At 32.8% G+C, this 12860-nt stretch overlaps 1 long non-coding RNA gene across 1 annotated transcript; it reads right to left on the bottom strand.

The window, feature by feature from the left end:
• Positions 1 to 4577: 4577 nt before the first annotated feature.
• On the bottom strand, positions 4578 to 10910 carry LOC140449783 (uncharacterized). The gene is made up of 2 exons (XR_011951882.1): positions 10541 to 10910; positions 4578 to 4851 (listed from the first exon to the last, which is right to left on the bottom strand). It is a non-coding gene; the product is annotated as an uncharacterized lncRNA (long non-coding RNA).
• Between the last annotated feature and the right edge of the window lie 1950 nt (positions 10911 to 12860).

The raw sequence follows: 12860 nt of genomic DNA, 5'->3' as shown, positions 1-12860 counted from the left end.
TGCTTCGTACTGTTATTAACATAGAAGATAGTTTCTAAGGGTTAAAAAAGTTGCAACCAAATAATGTTTCATAAGCCAGGAACAAATTTTTATTAATTTAAATATAGTTTTACATAAATATAGAATTTTAATATGTACAAAATCATTTTTAAAGTGTAGTAGTATTTGGGGGTGATTTTTAGGGGTTGAAGAGTTTAAACTAAAAAAATATCGTTTCATAATCGAGGAATGAATGAATTTTTAGTTATCTAAATGAAAAATGAAAACATTTTAAAGTATAAATAGGCTTTTTAAGTATTTTATTTTTTTCTAGAGGTTGTTAATAGAGTTCGTAGAGGTAAAGGAATGTTTTATAGAGATTAAAAACTTGAAACCAATTCAACATCCAGGATCCTAAACTTTGTGTATGAATGGCTTCCTGTGTCAAATGATCGAAAATGGGAAAAAAGTTTTCCGAACATAAAAAAATTTCCCTCCTCCTGGTATCAATATTTTGCTGTACAAAAATGTTTGGCAAAAGAAACTTAAATCCTTGACTGGTAAGTTTATCCTGGTTGTAACTCACATATGACAGCATATTTTTTAAGTTCTTATTACCTATTGTAGTATTGTTTTGTATGCGATTCTTGCTGGGTCAAGTGACCCATTAAAAATCTCCCATGGTCTTGTAGACTATATATCCCGAGCTGGAATAATGATTGTTAAGAACTCTGCAATTGCTATATAGAGAATAAGTGACGCAGACTATACAGAGCTTAGCAGCAAACCGTCTTCCATCCAGAAAATCACCTTCCTTTTCTTTAAGTTCCATCTTCTATCGAAGGTTGAAAATCATTATGGCTATACGGACTCTGTTGACTGCCGCTCTAAAAAGTTCTGCACTACTGCATTCAAACCATTCCCTTAAGTTCTTAAGCCAGGATATTCTTCGTCTTTCCACATTTCGCTTTTATCGGATTTTGCCTTGCATAATAAGTTGTAATAATGCGTATTTTTGCCCTCTCATCACATGTCCTAAGTACCCAAGTTTTCGTCTTTTGATAGTTAATATTATTTCTGCCTTATTTCCTATCCTTCTAGTTACTTCCACGTTTGACATTCTTTGAATCCATGATATTCGTAGGATTCTTCTTTAACACCAAAATTCAAAGGCGGCCAACTTATTCAGATGGACTTGTTTTAGTGTCCACGCTTCCAAGCCATAAAGAAGAGTAGCAAACACGTAACATCGAAGCATTCTCAGGCGTAGTTCTAACCTTATATCCCGACAACAAAGAAACTTTTTAAGTTTAATGAATGATGCACGTGCTATTTCAATGCGTGTCATAATTTCTTTGGTTTAGTCTACATCTGATGTTATCCATGTTCCTAAGTATTTATAGTTATTAACACTCTCAATTGCAGTATCTTCAGAAAATCGCCAATAGCAGCTAAACAGCCCAAAAGCTAACAGCAGATTATTTCAATGTTATCGCCAGATAGTGCACGCTCTGGACTTAAGAAGCTCCACCTAAATTATTCAGACACGAAACCTATCTTCTTCTTTAAGTTCAATTCTATCGAAGGTTCGAAATCATCAATTCTATGCGGACCCTGTTGACTTTAGCTCTAAATAGTTCTGCACTAATGCATTCAAACCATTCCATCAAGTTCTTAACACACGATATTCTTCGTCTCTTCACATTTCGCTTTAATCGAATTTTTCTTTTTAGTTGCAAGAATGAGTATTTTTGCTCTCTCATCACATGTCCTAATTACTCAAGTTTTCTTTCTTGAGCGCAAGCCGCAGTCTTTCTGAAGACTGCGACTGTGGCACCCCAGATCAAACAATCCAACACATAGTGGAGACATGTGAACTGAGGGCATATCGAGTGGACCCAAAAAAGTTATTCACAAATACACCTTTGAGTCCTGGATGAACAGCTTAACTTGATCTAAAGATATAACCTTGCATTTGTTTGTATTATCTTGTATTTGTTATCTTAAGTGTTCATTTTTATATAAGCTTGTATTAGATACAAATTTCATTTAAAATTGATTTCGCGCGTAACTAAAATTATAAAATTAAGCATTACCGGTGGCGTCGAGCGTTGTTTCAAACGGTTCATTTCACATAAAAAGAACTAATTAAGATGTTTATTTAAAATTATCTAAGCTCACCTCTAAAATTATCTAAGCTGAAATTTTCACCTCTAAAAGCCTCACCCTACCTCTCAAAATTCGACTTCTGAAATGTTATGTATTCCCGGTTTTGTTACATGGAATGGAGGCGTGGACAATGACCGCAACATTGATGAAAAAAGTAGAGGCCTTCGAAATGTGGGCTTACCGACGTATATTACGTATATCCTGGACTGAGCACGTGACCAACGAAGAGGTACTACGCCGGATAGGTAAAGAGAGAGAGGTAGGAATAAGTATAAAGAAAAGAAAGTTGGAATACTTGGGTCACGTTATGAGACATAATAAATATAGAGTACTACAACTGATCGTTCAAGGGAAAATAGACAGCAGAAGGGGTCCAGGGAGGAGAAGACACTCGTGGCTCAAAAACTTGCGGCAATGGTTCGGATTGTCATCTGCTGAACTATTCAGATCTGCCGTAAACAAAGTCAGAATAGCCATGTTGATTGCCAACGTTCGGAACGGACAAGGCACATGAAGAAAAAAGACAGTGCAGCGACAACCGCTGATACGTATTTCGACCTCCTTAGGTCTCGTCAGAACGGTATAGTCACTGCTCTGAACCAAAACAAAAATATCTCCCGTCCTAGACAATAGTTATTAAAATAACTATATACGGACGTAACTACGCCATCTAAAAACAAAAAGAGAAATCAAACGATTTCTGCCTAGCGAAACCGAATTCAAATCTTAACCACTGTTTTTCCTAAAATTTGCGAAACAAACAGCTGGATAAATTACTCGGCAAGGGAATCTAAAATTGCATTCCACAAGCCGTTCATCCTGGTCAAAATTCGTAGTGAATTCAGTTTCTGGTACTTCAAACGAAGTAAATAATAAAACAGAATGACGGTATTAGATTTTTGTTTCGATACAGTGCAGCGACAACCGCTGATACGTATTTCGACCTCCTTAGGTCTCGTCAGAACGGTATAGTCACTGCTCTGAACCAAAACAAAAATCTCTCCCGTCCTAGACAATGGTTATTAAAATAACTATATACGGACGTAACTACGCCATCTAAAAACAAAAAGAGAAATCAAACGATTTCTGCCTAGCGAACGGCTTGACCAGGATGAACGGCTTGTGGAATGCAATTTTAGATTCCCTTGCCGAGTAATTTATCCAGCTGTTTGTTTCGCAAATTTTAGGAAACACAGTGGTTATGATTTGAATTCGGTTTCGCTAGGCAGAAATCGTTTGATTTCTCTTTTTGTTTTTAGATGGCGTCGTTACGTCCGTATATTAATAACTATTGTCTAGGACGGGAGAGATTTTTGTTTTGGTTCAGAGCAGTGACTATACCGTTCTGACGAGACCTAAGGAGGTCGAAATACGTATCAGCGGTTGTCGCTGCACTGTATCGAAACAAAAATCTAATACCGTCATTCTGTTTTATTATTTACTTCGTTTGAAGTACCAGAAACTGAATTCACTACGAATTTTGACCAGGATGAACGGCTTGTGGAATGCAATTTTAGATTCCCTTGCCGAGTAATTTATCCAGCTGTTTGTTTCGCAAATTTTACGAAACACAGTGGTTAAGATTTGAATTCTGTTTCGCTAGGCAGAAATCGTTTGATTTCTCTTTTTATCTAAGCTAAATTTTTTAATTAAAACATTTTTTCTATGACGTACAGATTCTTGGTAAATCGATTTTTTCCTCTGCCAGGGGGGTAGTTTAGGGGGAAGCCGGAGGATATAAGTAGTAAACATTTTTGCATATTTTTTGGCGTCCCAAAATTATCCTTCTATACAAAACTCAGCTTGTTTGTATGATTTTTGGAGGTCAAATCTCTGACGACTGGACAAATATCTATAAATATCCAATATCCATAAAGCTGATAAACCAACTATTCAAATTCAAGATTTACTAAAAATGAAGGTCTTCCTTCCAAACTTTCTAAATCAAAGATAATTACATAAAAATTCTTTTTAAGGATACTTATAAGCAAAAAGAAGAATAAATCACCAAAGTAGAAATGCGAAGATTTCTTGGTTGACTAACCAAAAATCAGATTTTTTGCTTTAATCTATGACTTTTATATATTGACGATGAAAACAGACGATGAAAAAGGTGTAACAAACACAAGGACAATCTAAAAATTCCATTGCATAACATATCTATTCATCTAAGCAAAAATCCTTGTGGAGGTATAATAAGGAGAAATTTCAGTACTATTAATACTTTTAAACTTTTTTTTTATATAATACTTATATAATGCCTATGAGCGAATAAAGTTCATTCAGTTGTAACTTATTTCATTGAATTTTTTTGGGACTCCACGTCACTCTCAATGTAACTAAAATTGCACCTCACCGGTTACGGGTTAAAGCTGTAAATATTAATAAACAAACACCAAACAGTATGTGAAGAGAATTAAAAAACAAAGTCACCAAGATAACATATTTACTAATATAATTTTTTTTAAATAAAAATACAAAACAGTCTTAACATACTACTATTTATTTTCCACTAGGTTTAAACCCTCTAAATTGGCTCATTTCTTCAGATGTAAGGTCAGCAAATTTATTAAGTCCCATTTGGTAGGTAACTTCGCCAGCTTCAAACTTTTTGTTGTGTTCTTCTATTTTCTGTAGGTTTTCTTTGAAGATTTCCAACCTGCGTGGTTCCTCATCTTCGGTATATTCCTTGTTGTGTGCGAACTATACGAAAGTATTAAGAAATAAGACAAAATAGATAAAATGAAATAATATAAAGCCAAACAAAATTAAGAAGGTGAAATGCAAAAAGAAAATCAAAATAAATGAGCAGAATAAAAATAATCGATTTTTATATATCTACATGGTGTTGTTTTATCGCGAAAAGTAATTTAATGCATTTTGAAACAAAGACATCAATCCAAAAAGGATTTATTTACTGAAATGTGAATGCAGATTAATTAAAGTTTAAAAACCAAATTGTTAATATGTCAGCACTTCTAAATTTTGGTAGCCAAATAGTTCCTAAAGAAACAACATTTAAATATAACATTTAAAATATTTAACCAATGATGAGCTATTCCCAGTAAAAATAGTAAACTGCATAAAAAAGAAAACAGTAAAAAATCAAGAAGTAAACATAACTTTTATTGATCTACAAAAAACCTTCGATACAGTCCCAATAACAAAACTTTGGGAAGGATTTCTAGAAAAAAATATATATCACACGTTGATAGGAGTACTACAAAACTTATATAATGACTCGACATCTCGAATTATAATGGACAACATCTTATCACCTGGATTTGCTCTGACAAAAGAGCTACGACTATTCAAATATATGTAGCAAAAGCGTTACATACTTGGAAAAGGAACTGCCATGGTATAGGAAGGTATTTGCAGACGATCAGGCTGTTATGGCAAACGATAAGGAACTTATGAAATACATGATATAGAAGTAGGCTGAAGAATATCAGAGAAATGGGAACTAATACTTAGTACCAAAAACACCAAATATCTTAGAATTGGAACAGACACAGCAAATCTCGTACTAAATAACCATAAAGAGATAAAGACTGTTGATGAACACAAATACCTATCTAAAACAGAACTCAACCTTAAAGGAACAGATAACCAAGAAATTAACAGCAAAAAAAAATACAAGCTAGAAAACAAAGTGAGAAATTAACGAAGTAGAGAACAAATGAATGTGAATGTAAACACTAAATGACGAGATAGAAAAACGAGAATCACTATGGTATTGCTATATTCGAAGGATGGACGAGACGACAAGAATACCGCTGAGAACGTGAAAATGAAAACCAAATAGAAGGAGAATAAGAGTACGTCCTAGATGGAACCGTCAAATAAAAACAGCATAAGAAAAAAGAGACCTTACTGAAGAACATAATATAAGAAAAAAAGAAATGGCGATTGGGATGCGGTAAACGGCAAACATAATATGCTGTAAAGCTACAGATAAGGAAGAAATTAGGTATAAAGAACTTAACGTGAATAGAAATAAGGCATTGTATATGTATATAATGCAAAAATACTACAAAAACAACTATACAGAAATTAAAACAGTAAATGAAATCACAATATTTTTTTAAACAAATAAAGATTTGAGTCAATATCGCTGTTTATCGTCTTTACTAAGATTTATCTATAGAATTCTCTAGAGAAATGGATAAGCAAATGTAGAAATATGGAAATAATTGCAGGAGAAGAGAAACTGTTACAACAATGAATATGGTAAAACGTGAAAATCTTTAATTGGCAAAGAGGAAACATGTGACTTAAACCTACAAATTGACAAAATCAAAGTTGCTGAAATATCGACGTATAATCTAATAAACCTGAAAATTGCAAAAATGAATTACAAAACAAACAAACAAAAGCAGACCATTTATACGAATAATTCTCTTCTCTGACAAAAGATAATTTGGGAGAAAACAACGAAACCCAACAGCGAGATGGGACTAACAGAAGCAAACTTATGACCACAGAAATGTATTTTGGACGAAGATGCTATAGATAGAAACTTAAAAGACACAGAAACAAATAAATACGAAACAAAATAAAACTGAACCATAATATAAATCTCGTAAGAGAAAAAAGACAGTTAACGTTTTTTGGACATGTATCATGCAAGGGAGTATCAAGGGTAAAAGCTATCAGCCGAAGAAGCAATTCGTAGCAGAGAAATCTTCGATTGTGGTAGAATTGCAGTAGATCTTTTCCCAGCGGCTGTCACTAAGATACGAATAGCTATGATAATATCGAAATCTCCGATAGTGGAAAAATAAGATACGAATATCTATGGTGATGCGCTCAAACTTAAAGCGTCCAATAAACGGAGAGAGACAAAGGGGGTAGAACTAAGAAAGAAGGACGACCTTTTCCAAAAAGTATAAAAAGGTATGGCCCTATCGGCAAAGGTACATCATATATGAAAATATGGGAGACTATTAAACATTGTGTAACAACACCAATTCCATCAGGAACCAGAGAAGCGGTGTTTGCTTTTTAATGTGTTAGCTCAAAGATGCATAGATATAAATGTTAATGTGCATGTTTATTACGTTGATTTTGAAAAAGCATTTGACAAAGTAAGACATGAAAAATTAGTCCAAATTCTAAAGATAAAAAACATAGCCTATGGGGACTTACGAATACTAACAAACCTCTACTGGAATCAAAGAGCACAAATCGTAATAGAAAACGAACCCAGTCCAGAAATTGAAATCAGGAGAGGAGTTAGGCAGGGATGTATTATGTCACCATACTATTTAACATATATAGTGAAGCCGTTTTTGAAAAAGTATTACTATCTCAAAGTGAAGGAATATTAATTAACGGAAGATCTATTAACAACATAAGATATGCAGATGACATCGTGATTATGGCAAGTTCTGCTGAACAACTCCGTGTACTGCTAAACAAAACATAACAGTTTCTGTGAAAAATATGGACTAAAAATGAATATAAAAATGACCAGATACATGATAATAACAAAGAAAATAAATATGCCAACAAACATACATTTGGAAAATGTACCGATAGATGGGGTTCATAAATACAAATACCTAGGAACCTGGATTTCAGACAATAATGATCAAACAACCAAAATATGAGCCACGATAGAAATTGCAAATAATGCGTTTGTAAAATAAAAACAATTCTCTGCAACAAAAACCTTAGATTAGAACTAAGAATAAGGGCACTGAGATGCTACGTGTTTTCGATACTGTAGTATGGACTTAAAAGCTAGACATTAAAACAATAACACATAAGTAACTTACAGTCCTTTGAAATGTGGTGTTATAGGAGGATGCTAAGAATAGCATGGACAGAGAAGAAAACTAACATGGAAGTATAGCGAAAAATGGGCAAAGAATGCGAAATAATAAACACAAAAAAAAATATGAAAGTTAGTGTCCTAATGAGAGGACAGCGATATGAACTGCTAAGGCTGATAATACAGGGAAAGATAAGAGAAGGAAGGAGTATAGGAAGTAGGAGAGTGTCATGGTTGAAGAATTTAAGGGACTGGTTTAAATGCAGTTTTATAGAACTCTTCAGAACAGCAGTAGATAGAGTAAAGATAGTGATGATGATATCCAACCCCCGATCGGGAGACGGCACTTAAAGAAGAAGAAGAAGAACAACACAAATTAATCACCCAAAGGTAAATAATCTAGTTAAACGAAAACACTGGATAACAGACGAAACACTTAAAATAATTGAGAATAGAAGAAATCTTTGTCAAAGTGGTGTACATAGCAAAAGGGGAAAAGCTTGTTTAAGAAACCTCATTAAAGAAATGAAACGAAGATGCAAGACTGATAACCAACAATATTATGACATTATATTCGCTACATAACACGAGACTTTAAAGCCAGAACTTAAACCGTTAAAGACCACATAGCAGCCCTGAGAACTAACAGAGAAGACATAGCAGAAACATGAAGATTTTATTGTTGGGATCTATATAAAGATGATCAACGCCAGAAACTTGTTCACTTAACCCCTGAAAAAATCAAAGAAGAACCTAATATTCTCGACAATGAAATAAAACTGGTGATCAATAAACTCAAGTGTAACCAAGCACCAGGTCCAGATAGAATAATATCAGAAATGCTCAAAGTCACAGAAGCACCGGGAGGATAATTGCTTTATTTGCTCTGTAACAAAATATGGTATTCCAAGCAATGGCTTGACGACTGGACAAAATCTACAATAACGATAATACATAAAAAAAAGGCAGCCTCAGTAAATGCGACAACTATAAAACCATCTTCTTTATTATACATGCGAGCAACATATTGCTACACATAATCAATAAGAGATTGAAAACTTTCTTACAAAGACAGATTGGACACATTGGAAATTCTAGGAAATTAAATATCCCACTACACATTTATTTTATAGATTATCGCAAAGAGTTCGACAGAGTCAAGTAGCAACCCTCATAACAGATACTACAAGAAGTAGCCGTACCACAACACTTAATTCCGCTTAAACCTAAACTATACGAACACACTGTTGGAACAGTTAAAGTGCTTGACACACTTTTAAATGAATTCCATCCAGAACAAGGTGCCAAATAAGTATTTATACTGTCTCCACAGTTATTTATTATATGGGGGCATAATATAAGGAGAGCGCTTGAAGGATGGAAAAAGGCATCTCAATAAATGGTTATAAAATAAACAACTTACGTTTTGTAGATGACACATTCCTTCTTGCAAATAGTCAGAAAGAGTTCATTGATCTCATATGTTTGGTTGAAAACGAAAGTTAAATATTTGGTATGCAGTTAAACATATTAAAGACAAAGATAACAATATTGGATAGACTACATAACAATCATCCACACATAACCACGATTGACCGACTTGAGCTTATACGTATATCATTGATCTCAAACACAGGGTCACGTCACTACATGAAGAAATAAAACGTAGATGTGATGTAGCAAAAGTTGCTGTAGGAGAGATGGCTAAAATATGAAAGAACTCTCAAATTTCACGAATTTTAAAATGAGGTGAATCAACTGCTTAATATTCCTAATAATGGCATACTTACGTATGTGAATCTTAGACCCTACGACAAGCGTAAAGAAGTAAGATTGACGCCTCTGAAATTTTCTGTTGGAGAAAAATGTTTCTGGATGCCCGAATTTCGTGGATCGACCAGAGGGCAAATAATTTAACTTTAAATGAGCTAAAGGTTAGCCGATAGCTCTCCAGCAAAGTCCATCTCCAACAATTAAAACACTTTGGACATGGTGTGAGAGCAGACACAGAAAAAATGGAAAGACATATTATTCAAGAGAAGGTAGAAGGCTGAAGATCATGCGGAAGATCTTCAACAAGATGAATCGACCAAATTACAGAAATCTCCATAACACTTAGCATTAGTTAAGAGAAATGAGCCGATCAAAGGACTGAATAGAGATCTATGATGATATTTAATCTCCAATAGAGGAAGGAATCACAAGAATAAGGACACGTATTGAAGATGGCAAAGAACGGCGGTCACGGAATATACTGAAGTAGATTTGTCTTTAGAAAAGGAAATAACCACATCTACAAGTAGTGGATATCGAAGATCCAATGATTGCAAGAAACAACCAATAGGAATATGGTATGATAGAAAAGAAATTTACAACAAAGAGGCGGTAAGAGCCGTGCAAAATCCGTAGATATATGATAAACCAAAAATTCTAAATTATGGAAGCTTGAAGCAACCAATCATTAAAACGAGTATGTCAAAACATAAAGAAGAACACAAATAATTTAATAGAAATTAAATAGAAATAACTGGTATACTATAAAAAACAGTTTACACATTATAACAACACCTATAGCAATAAAAAATATTGTGATTAAAGCGCAAAAACACTCACTTTAAAATTTTTCCATTGTTCTTCAAGAGATAACCCCGACATTATTGCTGTGCTGGTTGATTGTGACTAACACACGGATAATACAATGTACAAGGTTACTTTAGGTGGATTTATCTAAAAATACTTTTATTCCGATGTAAAATTTTAATATTTCAATAGTGAGAAGTGGGAGTGGGCGATAACGTAAACAAACAAATGTCTTGCAATTACTGATTGCTGGAATGCTGCTGTTTGTTTAACATTTTGTGGAAATTTATTTTTATATACTTTTAATCCGATAAAACAAACATGGGATGGAAAATTATTAGGTTAGAGAGCTGGGTTTACGACAGCAAATGAACAATGCTTAAGGGATTATATAAAAAATTTAAACTGAAATATTATAATTAAAATTAAGTTGTCCATCAAGAGATTTATTGATTAATAGAAATCAACTGATTAGAAGTACGTAAGAAATTATGTTAGTAGCGTTTCTAATAGTTCAGTTACTGAGGCTTAAAATATGGTAATACCTCCGAATTTTTTATAACTGTATCGATTTCTTTCAAAAATTTCAAATTAAGCTTATCTTACCCTCCACTTCAAAAGTTATATACGCTCTAGGTGCGCTTTTTGTTTTTAAGGGGTGAAAACTACCCCTTATTGAAGAAACTGGGAAAAACACGGATTTAATTATTTTGTGCACTTAAATCTTGTTTATTCGCATAAGGTAAATATTGTAATGTTTTCTCTAATATAAAAATTAATTATTCACAATTTTCAACTCTTAAAACCCTTTAAAAACCCTGAAAAGCCATTTCAATTATGTATTTAAATACAAATAAAAATTAATACCCTAGCTATACAATAATATTTTATTTATTGGAAATTTTCAACCCTTACAACCACCCTTACGACAAAAATGAATTAAAAAATATTTTTATCGGTTTGAAACATTTCTTGAGTGCATTTTATTTGACGAAAATTCATTTTTTGCATATAAAATAACTTTTTATTATAATTTCAACATTTCAACCCTTACAACCACACCCTTTGTCAAAAATAAATTAAAAAATATTTTTAACGATTTGAAACATTTTTAGTGCATTGTTTGTAGACAAAAATTAATTTTTTACTTATAAAATGAGCCTACTATTTTCAACCCTTACAAACACCCCTTTTGATGAAAATAAAATCCTTAAAACCTTAACTTAGACATGGACATAAATAGAAAAAATTTAGTTTATAATATATTACAATTTTTTTATTTTCCAAAAAACTAAAAATAAATATCGGAATCATAATTTTCACCGTCGAATTGGTCTTCGTTTACTGGAGGACAATTTTGTCAATTGTTACCACAGCATGTTCCGCATGTTGCATTTCATAATAATCCCAGCCTAAGAGAACCACAGGCTGATCCGCGACCTTTTGTACAATTGTAAAAAATCATTTTCAGCAGTTCTTCTGGTAAACTTTGCATTTTAATTGGTTCCAAAGAATCTCAACTTTAAGACCAACCCCAATCCAAAATATTTAAGCTGTTAATTCCCAACTATATCTGGATTTGTAAATAAACCCTTTTGGTATGTTCATCCAGAGCTATATTGACGAAAAAGTACATACACACATAGAAAAAAAGCCGGTTTAGTTATAGCAGATGTTCCAAATAGATAGATCCCTACCTGATTCCAAAACTTGTTTTATATATATATATATATATATATATATATATATATATATATATATATATTGATATGATTGGTGTTTAAAGAAAATAATTTATAAGTTATATACTAGATAATTTTAGATATAACAAGTATTTGGTTATTTTAAGAAGTTATATACTAGAGAATTTAATAAAAATATATTTATGTGAGGGCATTTTTAAGAAATTAGCATATAAAAAGTATTTTTTTAGTAATTATGATGTTGTAGATATATTTAAGTGAGCCATGTGACTAGGCAACCAGATATACATACTCTGAAGTGACGTTTAAGAATAATTACGAATATAAAGTGGGGTTATAATGATAATATGTTGTTTAAAATGTGTAATTTATTGAATTAAAATGTTTAATTTATATAAGTTACTGATTTAAATGTATACTCTGATCTGAAAAGCCTAAATGCCAACAAAATTCTCGATAGATAAGTAAGGAATTCTCTAGATCACCGGAGATGGCTTTGTTTGCGAAATGGTTTGTTCCAGAAAATTCAGACATGTATTTAATAGAACAAATGGAACATGATTTCTTACCAGATGGTTCTGGAACATCCAAAAAGATATAAATACCCGGTGATTTGGATTCAAAGCAGTCAGAAAGTTTAAGTCAAGCAG

The sequence above is a fragment of the Diabrotica undecimpunctata genome, chromosome 9, assembly GCF_040954645.1.
Source record: "Diabrotica undecimpunctata isolate CICGRU chromosome 9, icDiaUnde3, whole genome shotgun sequence".
In the NCBI taxonomy this organism is placed as follows: Eukaryota; Metazoa; Arthropoda; class Insecta; order Coleoptera; family Chrysomelidae; genus Diabrotica; species Diabrotica undecimpunctata.
Note: the sequence above shows the minus strand (reverse complement) of the source record. Positions and strands in the feature narration are given on the sequence as shown.